The 16768-nt window shown below is 47.0% G+C and overlaps 1 protein-coding gene across 4 annotated transcripts in view; it reads left to right on the forward strand.

The window, feature by feature from the left end:
* Adgrf5 (adhesion G protein-coupled receptor F5) overlaps nucleotides 1–16768 on the forward strand; it is a 73079-nt gene that overhangs the window by 3051 nt on the left and 53260 nt on the right. For 3 of the 4 annotated variants that reach the window (XM_070023585.1, XM_070023583.1, XM_070023586.1), the window contains exon 2: nucleotides 16286–16521. The exons of the other annotated variant lie outside the window; for it this stretch is intronic. The gene's annotated coding sequence lies outside the window, so the exon portion shown is untranslated. The remainder of the gene's footprint in view (nucleotides 1–16285; nucleotides 16522–16768) is intronic. 4 annotated transcript variants of the gene reach the window in all.

The following is a 16768-nucleotide window of genomic DNA, read 5'->3' on the forward strand; positions in this document are numbered from 1 at the left end:
GGTAAGGACATGGTGTCATTTGCCCAGGCCAGGACTGGAACTCTTGTGAGTGCATAGACAGTGGTTAGAACACAAAGGCCTTCTCTGTTCCCCAGGCCCAACCTCTTCGCTTAGCACGATGCACTCAGCTGACCCCTCTCACGTTTCCCAAGCCCTCTTCTCCCGCTTTTCCATCATGGGAAGCTTCCAGACAAGGCACCACCTCGATATCCCTGACGCTTTCTTTCTCCCTAGTCCTCAGACATCTCTTTGCATGCTCATCTTTTGACAGAGGCCTTACCGTGATGTTGCTTTTGCCAGTCTTTTCCTAACTATCTACATTCACACTGCAGTCGATTAATAGACCCAAGTAGTAGCAACAAAGATCATGTTAACCTGGTTTCTGATGGACTGCCACAGATCTGATGATATAGGAGTCCAAATTTAGCTATATCTAGTTTCAACATTTCTCTCTTTTTTTTCTAATCAGAGGCATATAGTAGGCAGAGTACAACTTAAATATCTCGTTTGTTATATCTGTAAATAAGTAATTGTAACTTGCTAAATCTGGTTTATATGTATATCAATATATTATATAATATATATTAATATTTGGCATATAGAGTATAGTGATTAATGAACTAACGTTACAAATATATTGCTTCAAGAAAGATACCAGATCCCAGAGCTGGGCACAGAGGCTCACAGCTATAATTCAGCTACGTGGGGGGAGGGGTATAGCTGGGGAGGATCATGGTTTGAGGTCGGCCTGGGCAAAAAGTTAGCAAGACTCCATCTCAACATCTAACTCAGGCATGGTGGCTGATGATGGTAAAGACCACCAGACAGGCAGGAGCCATAGATGAGAGCATCACAGGCTGAGGGTGTTTTGGACAAAAATAACCTAAAAGCAAAATAAGCTGAGTGGAAGAGCTCTCTCTCTCTTTCTCTGTCTGTCTGTCTCTCTCTCTTATGTGTGTTTGTGTCTATCTTCAAAGAAGAAGCTGGCCAAGATGGTAAAAGTGAGGAAATGGTCACTCTCTGAATATATAGGGACTGCTGGAAGATGGAATCGAATCTTGTGGGCATGTAGGCTGCCTATAAATATTTGAATATGAGAGAGAGAGAGAGAGAGACAGAGAGAGACAGAGAGAGACAGAGAGAGACAGAGAGAGACAGAGAGAGACAGAGAGAGAGAGGCCCGAAGGTCAGCAGGTGGAAATTGTAGACTCACTGATTTCAGTGCTGTACAAAGAAGGATTTAGCCACCATCAGAACTGTCTGGAAGGGGGGAGCTTGTGGCCCAGTGAATGCCCTGTCCTGGGCAGGGCTCCAGCACCGGCGGAGACGGGGGCTGGGGTGTTCCCAGGGGGATGCCTGCCCTGGGTGGGGTTGGGGTGGTGACCTCAAAGGTCCCTTCCCACTTCCAGGAATCTCATGATGTCAGCGCCCTAACCCGAGACACCAAAAAAAAAGAAGGCTGGAGTGATGGAGGCTGACTTTTGACTCCTTTTTTTTCTTCTTTAATAATTTTAAAATAGGATCCTTGCCGCAACAATTAAGTAGGCTGGGCTTTCAGGAAAAAGCGAAAAAGGAAATGAGGCTACTGAGGAACGAAAAGTCCACTCAATCCCTCCATCAGCTGAAGCTGGAGTGTGGCTCAGTCCTGGTGCGGGCACGTGGACAGACACCAGCTACATTTAGTGGTTTGTTTTTTTTTTCTGCCAAAGTAGTCAGACAGCCATCAGTGAGACTTGGGCCAGTATCCCGGTTTTCTTCTTCTTCTACTCCACGGATATGTGCTGGTAGCCCCTCACAAATCTAATTCTGAAAGTATAAAAAAGTGGTTCTACCAGCCTCTCCATTGCAAGGTCTGTGGATGGGATGTCTGATTTTTGAGGTGAACAGACAGAGCTGTGTGGGGCTGGCCACTCGCTGTGAGTCAGGTTCATCATGGTCTGTCTTCTGCCATGTTTTCTTCTCCGAATCTACTTGTCTGACCACTTGGGACCACCACCCCCTGCGCATGCCTTTGCTTCCTTCCAGCTTGCTGTGAGGTGCTGTGCATGTGAGAGAGAGACAGACAGACCGAGAGCCCCATAGTCCTTTCAATATAAATCAGTATCACAAGCACCGTCCCTTAAAAACAAAGCCATGATAGTTTAGTCTCCAAGTTTACCTAGGTTTGCTTGTTTGAAAACAACACAGTAAAAAAAGAAATCTCTTTGAAATGTAATCAAGTGCAGGATAACATCACAGACACCCTTGCAGACCCGGGTGCTTATTTTTAGATATGTAGCATAGCAAAACCACTGTCTAATGTCCCAACTATGGCCCTGGTAATTTCCTCTAACAAGGCCGCATTTCCGCCCATTGTTGCAGCACAAAGGGCAGAAGGAGGCTGAGGGATGGGGGGGGGGAAATCCGCAACCTATCATCTTTCTCTGGACCTGGCCGGCAGCACTGGGGGTCAAGATGGGGGTTATCCACCTCTCTGGCCAGATTCAAATAAATGAATAGGTATGGAGGATATCCCATCTAAGAATATTCCAGCTGCCGTGATGGTAATGCTTTCTACTGGGTGCATCCTCAGCCTGACTGCCCTATGGACTGACTGGCTGAGAGCCCTGTAATGGTGTGTGTGTGTGTTGAGGGTGCTATTGGAGAACTGAAGCTCACAATCAATTTTACTTGGATGTTTGGGTCATAGTTTAATAAAGATAAAACCATAGTATATATGAATAGGCCCAACACACACACACACACACACACACACACACACACACACACACACACACACACACGCACACACACACACACACGCACGCACACACGAGTAGGCATTGGATTTCCTTCATTACCTGGAGCTTCCTTCTTACTTTATTTCATGTACCTTCCTTCTTATTTTCCTCTTACTTTTCTTTCATTGATTCACCCACAAAAAGGAAATGGATATCGCAGGCCAAACCGCTTGCTCATTGAGGAATAAATAACGTAAACTCTTAACAAATGATTGGACCAGACGTTTGCCTAAGCTTGGCAATTTCATTCTCATGTACTTGAACTTCCTTCTGAGAAATTCTCCTTAAAGTGATTACCAGTAAGCTCCCGGGCTCCTTTCATGCTACTGCAGGGAAAACAGCCCAGGCTGTCACTCAGCTGGCACATATGAGAAGAGATTGCTGGCCCTTGTGGAGCTCTCCCAAGTCCTGGGAAGAACACTGGATTACTAACTGAAGTTGCAAGCCTCAGGGTTGTGTTTGAGGATCTCCTGGGAGGTGAGTCTCAAGTCTTGCACCTTGCCTGCCCTGTGTTGGGTCTGTGGGCTGAATTCCAGCAAGGCTTTCACTTAGACCCTGCACAAACAAAGGCCCAAGGAGCGAGAGAAGGCTGCACGTACAATCGCCTGCCCCATGTGGGCTGACAGCCTTGGTTTGCCAACAGGTGACAGTCCAGGCCTCTCTCAGTCCCCAGATAGAGGAAACCATTTCCTAGCTGTTTGGTGACAATGCGAGAATGTTAGCAGAAATGCCTTTATAGATTGTTTTGCTTGCGCATGTTTATGGTCAGACACCCCTCAGGGGTTCTCAGGGCCGCTTGTGAATGTGCAGAGGGAGGCCTGAGAATTTCCTCCACCAGAGCTGAGCTTCCTCTCTTTGTTATTTCTTAAAGAAGGAGTTGAGGTGTTACTAGAGATCCTTGTTAACCCTTTACCTTCCGCGGCTCCTCTGGCTCCACATTGAAGAGAAGAATCACCCTGCCAGCCATCTAGGAAGCAAGAGAGCTGTGGGGATTTCAGCTGCATGGGAGTCTCGCTGACATGCACGCACCTGACCACGCGTGCCATGTCCTTGTGTGCACACGCGCGCTGGTGAGGACGCAGGCAGTCACGTACAAGACGCGTGTTCCCAGAGTGAGGGTACATAGATTCTCGCAGCTGTACCTCAGAACTGGTCGGCTCACCTTTCCAAGAGCACGAAGTGATCTGCCCAGTCGTCTGCAGGAGAATCTTGCTGAGAGTCTCCTCTTCCCACCTCCTCTCACAGGAGTTTGAAGGGCAAGGTGGACACTGAAAGGGCAGGGCCAGTGGATCCCCCCAAACTCTGCAGAGTGGGCCCTCTGTTGGCTTCTGGGGGAAAGTATGTGTTCTGCTATTTGTTCTACAAAACCTAATCTCTTCATCATTCCCGATCATGGGTTTTTGTAAAGTATTAATCTGAGAGTATCAATGATAAGGGAGATATCAGAAATGTAAACTGAGGTTATCTCCAAATGTGGCCCTGGGACCAGAAGAGAATGAATGTGTTGAAGTGCTGCCTGGACACTGATCCCTGGGGTCTGGGCTTACTGGACAAGGACAGGGGCGGAGGGGAGGAGTGAGAGGAGGACAAGAAAGAGTGCCACACTAGACAGTCAACACTAGACAGTCTACACTAGACAGTCTACTCTCCCTAACCCTCAGCCAAGTCAAGCGAAGCCAGATAACCATCACGTAACCTAGGAAAGTGGTGGTACAAGAGCTCTGTCAGCATTGCTCAGGGAGAGTTATTGGTGTGTGTGTGTGTGTGTGTGTGTGTGTGTGTGTGTGTGTGTGTGTGTGTGTGTGTGTGTGTGTGTGTGTGTGTGTGTGTGTGTGTGTGTGTGTGTGTGTGTGTGTGTGTGTGTGTGTGTGTGTGTGTGTGTGTGTGTGTGTGTGTGTGTGTGTGTGTGTGTGTGTGTGTGTGTGTGTGTGCTGGTGCTAGGGTTTGAACTCAGCCTGATGTTCCTTTTTGGCTTTTTAATATCAAGGCTGGCACTCTATGCCTTGAACCACATCTCCAACTTTTTTGCTAATTAGAGATAGGAGTCTCACAGTCCAGGCTGGCTTTAAATCATAATCCTCAGATCTCAGCCTCCTGAGTAGTAAGGATGACAGACATGAACCACCAAACTGAGCAAGCTAGTGGTTTCACCTTCCAGATTCATTTTTGCCAAGATGTTCTTCCTGATGAAGCTGTTACCTGTTGCTTGGACATGTGTTATGGAAGAGAAGATGATAGAACTTATCCCATTCTTTATAAGATGGTGTGTCTCAACCACATTGGGTCTTGGAGCACAGGATAGGAAAGAAGCAAGGACTGGGGCTGAGGTTCAGATTCTGTCTCAAATTCTTCAATTTAGCTTTTAATCTATAGGGGTTTTTGTTTTGAAAATATAGTAGCTTTTAGATACAGGAATGAAATTTAAAATTTTTCATTTTTTTCTTATTTTAAGAGTGATGTACAGAGGGGTGACAGTTATATCAGTCAGGTAATGAGTATATTTTTTGAACAATGTCACTCCCCTCTCTCATTTTCCCCCAGTTTTTTCCTTATATATGTTTTTCCTTTATATATGTATATATATATGTAGAGAGAGAAAGAGAGAGTTCATTTCCAACATAGTATCTAGTGAGTATCACTACTGAATTTTAATCTAATGTTTTTTAATGAGGCTCAGCAAGTTATCTAACTTTTTCCTAACTGTTCCCTCTAAAATGGGAACTGTTAGCCATTTTAGAATAGTTGACAGTTTATAGAGTACTGTGAGAAATTAAATGACATCATGGATAAGAAATATTTATAGAAAACACTCAATGTAGCCCTATGACCAAGTCATTTCTCCACGAGAAACTGCAGTTGATAATAACAATAACACAAGCACCTCTACCAACAATAAACTTCGTAAGTCTGGTGAAATCCATGGATGATTCATTTCTTAAAAGCACTCTTGGGATAGGAGTAAGATACAGGGCCTTAGTATGGGCAAGGCTCTGGGTTTAATCCTCAGCTTGTGTGTGTGTGTGTGTGTGTGTGTGTGTGTGTGTGTGTGTGTGTAAAGTATTTGACTCAAATAAGTGCTCAAAACTATCTGGTGAGTGAATGTGTCATTTGCAAATATTTATTGGTAAATGACATGATTTCGAGATATAAATTTCTAGATAAACTGCTAAAAGAATCCAACATGTGAGTAGAGAACAAACTTGGTTTCTTCTGATAAAATGTAGTAATGGCCAAACACCCTGTAACCCCGCATGCATTCTGTAAATTCTCCTTACTTTGACCATGATATGGTGTGACAGTTTCAGATCTGATATAAATGACTAACTCCACAGAAGTGGTGGTTGTTGTTGTTTTACATGAAAACCATCTGAAGTCAATAATTTTATGCATGGTAATTTTCAGGACCATAGATGTGATTTATTTATTGGGATGGATTTGCTTCAAGATTATGACCTTCGGTGTGGACAGTATTTGTTAACTTATCAATGGTGTCATCATAAGGCTGGGGGATGGATGGAGTAGGAAGAGGCAGAGCTGATGTTGTGATGATGGTAGATTGGGGGTCAGTGGTAAGGTAGGGAAGAGGCAATGGCTCCGTTACCTGCCAGTGTTGTGCTCAGTGTACCCAGAGGTTCTGGTTGCTTGGCCTCAGCCAGGGGGACCAGACATGGGCATTTTATCCGAATGAGCAATACAATGGCCAAAGCTACCTCTGTTGTATCTCAATGGTGGATAAATGGCTACCGGGGCAGCCACCAAGTCCCGTTGTAGGCTCTGTATTCTGGAGGTCTGGGGTTGGACTCTAGGGTTTGCATTTTTCTTTTAGCATCAATGCTTTGTGTAGACTTATGTCCACATGTCCATCTGTGTATACAGTGCATCTTGGCCAGAGTCACCTCCTCTGCCATTCTCTTCCTCTTCTTTCCCACACCTGACTTGGCAAAGTCCCTTGTTCCATGCTTTACAGAAAGCATTTTGATTATATTCACCTTTCCTCAGCTCTTTTCATCTGCTCCCCCGAACTACTTACAACTTCCTGTCATTTTATTTTTGTTAAAGGGCCTTCTAATTGTTCCATATACATGCATATACCATACTTTAGTCAGATTCACCATGCATATATATGTTGTGTGTGTGTGTGTGTGTGTGTTTACATATATGTACATGTTCCAGGTCTAGCATTCACATCTTTCGTGGGGTACTGAGGCGCCACACTAAAACTGCTGCCCTGTTTCCTGAGCAAGCATCTCTGAGAGGGAACTTAGCCGAGATTATTTGATGATTATGGGGACACAATGAAATTTGAAATATCCGGGGAGGAAGAATTACAAAACTTCTTGTCTTTCATATTATCAATGCGGCTTCTACTTTTAACTATTTCTGGAGTTAAAGATAATGCAGCCCAAATATATCTGATTTTTTTCTTGTTCATGTTGGTCTGTAAGAGGTTGAAATCTGGTCAAATGTAGGGTTCTTGGGGATTTTAAAAACAGGTCATTTGAAACTTCTGTTTGTAAAGCAGGAAGTTACTTGTGACCCAGAGCAAACACTCCAGTAAGACTCTGCCCCTGTGAAGGGCTTTTGGAGCTGTGGCTTTTTGAGCAAGTTTTTCTACATTCTAGAACACTTTCCATCTGAATTTGTAGAATGGGCTGTGAATGCGTAAACAGGAGACCTGTGCCTCTTTGGGTGGTCAGCAGGCAAAGACCAAAATATCCTGAGGACTATTTCCTTCTTGATAGATAAGTCAGGAAGAGGCTAGGAAACCTACAGTCACCTCCAAGACAGGACTTAGAAGATGAGGAGGAGGAAGAGAACTTGTGTGTTAATTTTCCCCTTGGTTTATCAATAAAATAAGTATGATTAAAAACCAAAGTCCAAAGAGTAGCTGCCTTCTTTAATGTCATGATCATTAGTCAAATTTCTCACATTCCAGATTTAAGAGAAGATGGCTATGAAAAATACCAAATGACTGCATTAACAACTTTTCACCCAAATGAGTAAGGATTCAGTGTGAGGACCAAAACACAAAACAAAAACCCCAACAAATCATAAAAAACCAATGTCCTATGAAAGTCTGTTAAATTAACTTAGGAGTCTAAGCTATCGTATTAAAATGTAGATAGACATGTCGCCAAGTTTCTTGTCCATCCAAGTGGATTCTATCTCATATTTCTTCTATACTTCATATAGAAGGGTGGGGCTAAATCTAGTTTTGAAGATTATTTAGTACTGCATAACTTTTCACGCGAGTTCATCAGTGAAACCCATTAAATGGAGCTGCCCCATCCACATCCTCACAAACAAAATTCGACCCGTACTAAAAGTCACTTTTGAGTTTTGAAACAATAAGTTCAAAGGAAAGTTACTAAAAATAGTCCGAATTATTATTTAGACCCCGATTGTATTCAAAGGAAATAAATGGAAAACTACTTTCATTAAGCCTGTGACACAATCAACTTTTTATTAACTTGCTCTCCCACCCTATCTGTTCAATTTGCACGTCGAGGTTTTACCTGAAGTCCACCGAATACCCCGTGAGTTGTGTATTTGTTTGTTGTATGACTCCACAAGTCCCTACCCTCCTCCCACTTCCCTCCATACCCCTTGAGCCCACCAGGGTTCTGACCCCTTTCCACTTATATTCTGAGACTGGTCAGTGCATGGACCTTGCTAAAACAAGAGTCTTTCTGCAGCAGGTAGCATTCAAGGAGGGTGAGGTGAGTTTCCCAGGACTTTCGTTTGGGTATAGTCAAGAAAATGGAAACAATGGGAAAATAAAGCAAGTTTGGAGGGGTAGGTGAGCCGTCTACCCCCTGTGATATATCTTACAAGAGATTATACCTCTAGAACAATGTATTGTGGCTTTAGTGTGTAGTTTACACAGGAGTCACCCAGAGAGCTTGAAGTAATGATAAAGATTTGCAGAGCCCAGAAATACTGATCAGTGGAGACTCACAGGGTTTCTTCAAAAGCCTACCTGTGAGAATCTACTGCCACTTGGTCCCCCATGCTGATCCTCACCCACTGAGCCGTACCTTCCTGAGATGAGAAGAGGAGGTGGCTTTGAGATTCCACCAATGGCTGAGAGACGTTCCCCAGCCCGGGGCCCTCATCAACCACAGCCTTGATTTCCTTTTGGACAGCAGATCCAGAGTTTCTTCTTCTCATTACCTCCCTAGACAGAGAAGAAAACAGAAGACCAATGTAACTTGTGCAGCTAGAAGTGTTTATCAAGGGGCAGCAGGAAGGTACAAGGAGTAGCCATGCTGGGCTGTGATCTGCTGCTTATAACCTGGCGAGTGACAGATCTTGGGCCAGCGAGAGGAAGAGAAAAGAGAGGATGGGTCACTAGGAGACCTTGTTTGGTAGGCTTTCTAGGGTTAAAGAGGGTATGTGTTGCTCAAACACACAAGCCAAGTTTGCTCACAAGCCACTCGTGATCAGAATCATGCCTGGTTATTGGTACTCCTGATATTGCTTGGAACCACCACTGGCAGACATGGTGCCTGGGACTCCAAGGGGCATGTTAGTGCTTCAGTGCCCTGAACTTCTTGGCTTAACAGATAAGAAAAACCCATTGGCAGGAGATCTGAGAACGTGTGGCTGGCTAGGGATGGGGTTGAGGTGGGAAGGGAGATTTTTCAAGAACCTGGAAAAAAAGGCTTCGTGCCAACCTCCAACACACACACACACACACACACACACACACACACACACACACACATGCACGTGCGTACACACACGCACACACACGCACACACACACACACACACATACACACACAGCTATGGTCCTTATCCTACTTTATATTTCTCCATAGTGCTTTTGCTCAACAGAACTTATTTCTTTCCTTATTGCTTATATTACCCTGGCAACCAATGCCAGGGAAGAAATGCCACCCTCAAAGGTTAACAAGTGAAGAGCTGAGACATTCAGCAAATGTCAGGTAGCTCTCCTCTCCTTAAGCAGAAAGGGACAGTGAGATGTGTGGAGGGGGGCCGGGGGGGGATGTTGTCAGAGGAGCCTGGCGAGACCTGGGACTGAGCCGGGGTCTCCTGCAGATGCGAGGTTGTAAACTACAGCTGGTGGAAGGGCTCCTCTTGCCTCCACCCTGCAGCTCTTCCAGAGACCGGGGTGCTGTGTGTGAGTGTTGGGTTGGCCTCCAGGGCAGTGGAGGGTGGAGGTGGACCTGGGGTGGGGGGTAAACGCAGGCCAGTCGGCCCCCTTGGAGGAGACAGGGATTGAATCGCTCATCATCTCAGAGTCTGTGTTGCTGTCTCAGAAGTCGATCTTGGGTAGCAGGGCCCAGATCTGGAGAAAAGCCTGAGAAGATGCTTGGCATCTCAACCACACATTGTATCGAGTTGCTTGGACATTTGCCTTTAGATGTCCCAATCTTGCTGCAGGAGCTGCTGCATTTGGCTAAGGGCAGACAGACTCTGAGCGAGGATTCCAGCACTGCACATCCACTGTGAAGGTCTGCAGCCTAATGCTCTGGCAGGTACAGGTGCTACACTCATTGGAGCTCCTCTTGTACAAGGTCAACTCTCCATTTGAGGCGGTGTGGGGATGGCTGCCTGAGCCTCTGCCTTCGCAGCGGGAGCTGTGCATCCCGCGTTCTTGATTAGGGAGAGGGTCAGGAGGTAACAGGACAGCCCGTCCCGGAGGGCGGCTGTACCCCTGACCCACACACACGCTTCCTGCTTCCTGCGTCCGACTCCAGCAGAGCGAAGCTCGTTTCCTTTCTGACCCCAGGTCAGCTGCACACACCACACTTATTTTTTTAGGGGGCCCAAGGGCATGGGGCTTGGAGCTGTCGTGAAAGAGAACCCTGCGTTTCTTCCTTCCTCTCCATAGCGCTCCATAGATGGAGTTCATCAGGAGTAGGGGGACATGGGGGGTGTCAATGATAGCCCCCCTATCCCGTACCCCCAGGAGATGGGTAATGCCCACTGGACATGAGGATTTGTGCGGTCTTGCTGTTCTCTGGGTTCTTTCTCCATTTGTTTCTTGGTAGTGGCAAGTCTTTACTGAAAACAGTTACCAACAGGCTGGGAGGCTCATGCCTGGAATCCTAGCTACTAGAGAGATAGAGATAGAAATAATCAATTGAGCAGGTCAAAAAAAAGTTCTTGAGACTCCATCTCAACAGAGAAAGTTGGGCTTGATGGCACATGCCTGTCATCAATGCTGTGTGGCTGAGAGGGCGAACACGGGTCTTCTAGCAAACATGAAGCCATGAGTCTAAACTCCTGTTCCACTCCCTCTATAAAAAGTTATCAGCCTATGGCGGCGACGCTTGTTAGGAACATGGAGGAGAAGGGTAGGAAACAGGCCAGACTGGATCTTTAACAGGCTAGGACGGTTTATTGAGGAACAAAGAGGGACACAGCTTTGCCGTGGGCTTGGAGACTGTGCCGGGGGTGGGGTTGGAGTCCAGGTTTTTATAGGGTCTGAGCAAGGAGACAAGGGTCACATGAGTTTGGTATGGGGGTTGATGCAGTTGCAGGCAGAGAATAGGGTAATATTCCCTTATCCGAGGTCTCCAGCTTTTGAAACGTTCCAACAGCGCGCTCCACGTCTGCCTTGCCTAGCTGGCTAGACCTTCACAGGGTCCAGTTCTCGGTCCTCCAACTCTTAACTCTTCTGTGTCCTCACAGCTCAGCCACAGAGCCTCACAGGCTAGGCCACAGTGAATGTTGACAGCCAGGCTGAGGTCAGATCACACGCCCATGCATACCCCGGGTCCTGCCTGGTGTCTGCATGCACCTGGGATAACAGGCTGGGGTCAATCCTTCATGCTTAACAGTGTTGGAAATAAAATCCTTACTTTCATTGGTCTAAGTTCTAAAGTTTCTAAAACCAGAGCATTTGCCTAGAATGTGTAAGGGTCTGAGTTCCATTAAAGAGAAAGAGAAAGAGAAGGAAGGAAGAAAGGAAAGAGGGAGGGAGGGAGGGAGGGAGGGAACATCATTTAAGGAAAACAAGAAAACACTAGATTAAACACAAGGAAGGAGTGAATAAGAGACCTGGTCTAGTATCAACTATGGAGGGTATTTTCATGGTCCAGGATTATGGTGCAGCTGCTACCTCCTTCACTCTCATTTGCACTGATGAAAAGTGTGAGTGTGTGTGGAGCAGGTGCATATTTGTGTCTCTCTGTGTGTTTGTGTCTTCTCTTAGTAGCCAGGCCAGAGGAGGCAAGCCGGAGGGGTGTGGGTGTGGGTGTGGAATAATCATGTAATTGTTGATACGTGGCTGTGTTTTGTGTACTAGGATTCAGGCTCCCCCCCAATAGCTTTGTGGTCCTGATAAACAGAAGAACAATGTAATCAGGGAAGTTCTTGAACTTGGACACCTAGTCCCGCTCATTGTGCTGGGATTGGCTGCTGGAGCGTGGAGGGTGGAAAACATCTAGAAAGTCTACAAAGCACACGAGGTGATTTCAAAGGGCAGGAGCGGCCGTTAGCAACAGCTCAGCTCCCTTCTGCGCAGATTCCCTCCCAGGAAGGTGGAAGCCCTCATACACCCTTCCCTCTGTGGGGAGACTGGGGTTGGGGTGGGGATGGGGGAATGGGAGGAAGGGAAGTCAAGGACACGTTTTGGTCAGCTGGTAACTCTGACATGCGCACCACGGTCGGGACACACTTGGGCGGCCTATTCCGTGCCCTGTGTATCAGCAACAGTTTGCAGTGTCACCTCAGAGAACCGAGGCTAGGCCTGCAGGCAGCTTGCCTAGAGAAAAATGCCAAAGAGGGTGGAGAGAGATCTGCCGCCGCCACCTCTGTGAAAGGGGCAGGGAAAAGAAGACAGCAGAGTCCAAAGAAGAGTTCTACTGGGTGTCTGTCCAAGACTCCTGGCAGAATCTGGGGTCACCCTGGAGAAGAAGTGGTAGATCAGGAGTTGTCCGCTCTGCCTTGATGACTTCAGAGGTGACACGTGGCATCTTTCATGGCAATAATAGTTGGACATATGGTAAACCCATCCGTAGGCAGAACCGGTGTGCTAACAAGACTGCAGATAAGGCCTGGGAGGTAGCAGTTTGGCACAGATGCTACCGATTCCATTCGTAGAGACTCTGCCAAGAACAAGACTTAATGAGTTGGGCCTCAGTGGCTCACGCCTGTAATCCTACTTCTGACTCAGAAGGTGGAGATCTGAGGATCATGGATTGAAGCCAGCCAGGGCAGGCCAGTCTGTGAGACTCTTATCTCCAACTAACTGCCCCCCAAAAGCCAGAAGTGGAGTTCTGGTTCAAGCAATAGAAGTGCTAGCCTTGAGCAAAAGAGGCTCAGGGACAGTGCCTAGGCCCTGAATTCAAGCACCAAAACAACAACAACAACAAGCAACAACAAATAAGAATAAGACCATTTATAAAAACTGCTCAATATTTATCTGTTCCTTCCCTGTGTAAGAACAGGTCAGTGCTGAGAGTTTTTCTGGCATCAGGATAGAAATAATAAAAAGAGAGCCACTTGTGGGCTACACTGAGAAAAAAACTCACCAACATCTGATTATAGGGAGTGGCTGGGAAATCAAATTAACCAAACAAACAAACACCCAAAACTAATCAAGCAAACAACAAAAATTTCCCCCAAAACCGATTTTATCCTGCCAAGATGGAGAGATGGGGTGTTTTCCAAGCTGAATCTTAATGTAATTTTTTACACATATGAAGTTCTGGGCTGTGTACTATTGTAATAATCGCACTGCTCTTTGGCACACTGTTGTTCTGAGGGGAGTTGGTCCTCCAGAGAGCTTACATTCTCGTGAGAGAAAAAAAATGCAACTGGAGACAGCCTCAAATGCAAAAGCACACGGTAGAGTTGGGAGGTAATGCATGACATTGGGACACAGCCAAGGGACAGAGCGGTACGTGCCTGCAATTCCAAAACTGCTCCACAGCCAAAGGCAGGAGGATCACGGCTTGAGGCTGACTAGGTAGCAAGAGACTCTGAAAAGCAAACGAAACTCAGAACAACTGAGGTGGGGAGTGAAGAACTCAAGTGGTAGAGCATCTGCCTAGCAAGCTGGAGGCCTTCAATTCACACCCCTGTACCGACATCATCATCATCATCATGATCAACATCATCATCATCTAATGAAATGAGTGAGGGTATCAGGATTGCTGAGTCTGGCATATGGTGGTCAGCAAAGGCCTTGCTAGAAAGCTGTATTTGAGCCAAAGTGTGAACAAACGGAGTGAGGGCGTGAGTCGAGAGAGCTCTCTGTGGGTGAAGGAGTGAGCGGGAGGGGGTCCAGGGCCAAGCTGGGCAGCGTGGCTGCGGGTCTGAGCGTGGGAGAGAGCAGCCCTGCGGGCCCTGGCTGTGGCTGGGTCCGGCCCACAGCCGTCCATCAGCAGTTCATTCTGCACTGTAGCCCAGGCTGCACGGTGGGTCCCGTCTTTCTTTGCTTTGTTTTCACGGTACATGATGTGGTGAGCACGGAATGTTCTCTTCATGAGCCGGGGACTGTGGAGGGAGGGACGGCTCCTCTGGGGAGGAAAGGCACAGCCAGGCTGGCAGAGCCCTTTTCCACACCAGAAAGCCGATCGTGCCCCGCCACCGGTGCAGGCAGAGCACTGAGCGCCATGCACCTGCTCAGGAGCTCGTTCGAACAGTTGGCTCTTTCTTCAGGCAAGATTCGTCCAACCCAACCTGTAGAAAGCAGTCCTGAGAACCAGCACTTACACGTGGAACATGTTTTCACTCACACCTATCCTCAGGATTAAAAAACATCTGGGGGAAAAATTTTGCCTCTGTACTGAACATGCACAGACTTTTTCCCTTAGCTTTAAACAATGCAGTATAGTTGTCATTGGTGTTATTAGTATAGTTATTTATAGCATAGTTATTATATATTATATTACTATATTATATGTTATATAATTGTGCATGTAGTATATCATTATATATAGTATATTACTCTATAGTTATTATTTATAGTAGTATTTATGTGTAGTGTATTAGGTATTATATGTGAGCCAGATGATTTAAAGTATAGAAAGGGGGATGTATATAGGTCATATGGAAATATTGTACCATTTCTTATAAGGAACTTGGGAATCCACCGACTTTGCTATCTTCTGGGCTCCTAGAACCAACCTGTTAGGGACAATGACACTTAACTCTTGTCTGCCTTCTAAGTATTGTTCTCACTGCATGCTGGGTCATGGGAGGACTGGAAGGGAATTCAGGCAAGGAGAAAGGGAGCCGTCATGGAGAAGATGAGCTTAGAGGCTGTGAGTCCAGTTCTCTAGACAAGGGTGGGGTCAGGGGGAAGGGAGCTGACGGGAGCGCTTCCTCCTTTATTTGTTTGTTTAGTTTTTTTGTGCTAGCACTGGCGCTTGACCTTAGAGCCTCAGTGCTTAGTATTACTTTTTCCACTCAAGGCAGGTGCTCTACTGCTTGAGCATAGCCGCTAGTCCAGCTTTTTGCTGGCTCCTTGGAAACAAGAGTCTCACAGACTTTCCTTCCTGAGCTGACTTCAAACCTTGATCCTCAGAGCTCACGATTTCAGGTGTGCGCCACCAGTGTGCTGCTGAGCTCTTCCGCTGGAATGAAGCCGTACATTCAGCACTTCTGTGAGCCGGCTTTTGACACACAGTGAAAGTGAGGCTCAGCAGGGCCGTGTGGGTAGCCGGGGGACCAAGGCTCAGATCCTCACGGTCTGCCCTCAGCATCCTTTCTCTGACCCTGCCAGCCTCTCTCCAAGAACAGTTTGGGGACCACATCACTGACTCATCTGGGGCCCTCATTTCCTCTTCCTGAGCTCCACCTGCCCGACCTCCAAGTCAAAACTGCACGCCCCCCATCTCCCCTCCCGGCCACCATTTAAAAACAATCAAATGACAGTCCACCCCTGCCTAGATTCTGACCTTGTGAAAGTCACTAGCTGAGTCGGGTCACTCTCCGGTCCAGGACTCCGACAACCACTCATCTTTATCCCCAGCTACGGCACCGTGGCTTGACCATAGGACTTCCCCCGTACATGTCTGTGTCTCTAAACATCAGTTTCCAAGATGCTGTTGAAGTGTCATTGATTATGTGGTGTGAGGTACACACGCTCAGTGTTTGCCTGGGAAGCGGGCAAAGCCAGCTGTGCCCCATGGGGCATTGTGAGGTGCACCTCCCCCCACTCTACCCCTGGTCATGTCTCCCATCCCTTGGGAATGTTTTCATGGTCTGACTTCTTGGCCCCTTTAGAGACAAAAGGCCGTGGATACTTTTCATTTGATGTCTATACTATCCGCTCCTGTTCCTCTTTTGAAGGTACAAGGCAGGCACATTTTTGGTCTGTGGTAGTTTGATTTTTCTGGTTTTTCCCCTCCATGGGAGAAAGGAAAGCAAGAGCGAGAAGGTGCTGGCTGAACAAGTCTGTCCACTGGCTGAGGAGGTTTCCAGATAAGAGGATCTGAAGGACTTCCCGTGGGCGGGAGGGGAAGGCACTGCCATCCGGGGAAGAGGAGCAGGAAATTGCTTCTTTTTTTTTTCTTCAAACAGCACAGAGGCTCGGGGCTGGTTCTACGAGGCTCCGAACACCGCTGGGGAGACATGAGCTTGTTCAAAGAAGCTTCTAGACTTGCTGAAAGGTCGAAATGAATCCCATTCAGCATTCCCTGCCCCGGGTGTGAGGTCTTCCAGGAAGCCGGAGGCAATGGCCTCCTAGTAGACGCTGGAAGCTTCTAGTCATCTGATCAGAGAGCAGGAGCCCTTCTGGGGACAACAGTACTGGACAGGTAATGTGTTCTTCCTACTATGGCCCGTCCTTCTTGTTCGCAAGCCCCTGGGGACCCGGGCTGCTTCTGCACTGCCTGGCACGCACCCCCAGGTTCGGTTTGTCCTCTCCGTCTGGTGTGTTTTCACATGGCTCCTCTGACATAAACGACAGGAAGACAAAGTAGATCCCAAGGGCACTGTGCATAGCACTGCGGTAGTTGCTAAGACTGCATCTAGGATGAGGATTTTGTTTTCCTCCTAGCGAAG

This window comes from Dipodomys merriami, unplaced genomic scaffold, assembly GCF_024711535.1.
Source record: "Dipodomys merriami isolate MVZ:Mamm:240054 unplaced genomic scaffold, mDipMer1.0.p SCAF_16, whole genome shotgun sequence".
Classification (NCBI taxonomy): Eukaryota; Metazoa; Chordata; class Mammalia; order Rodentia; family Heteromyidae; genus Dipodomys; species Dipodomys merriami.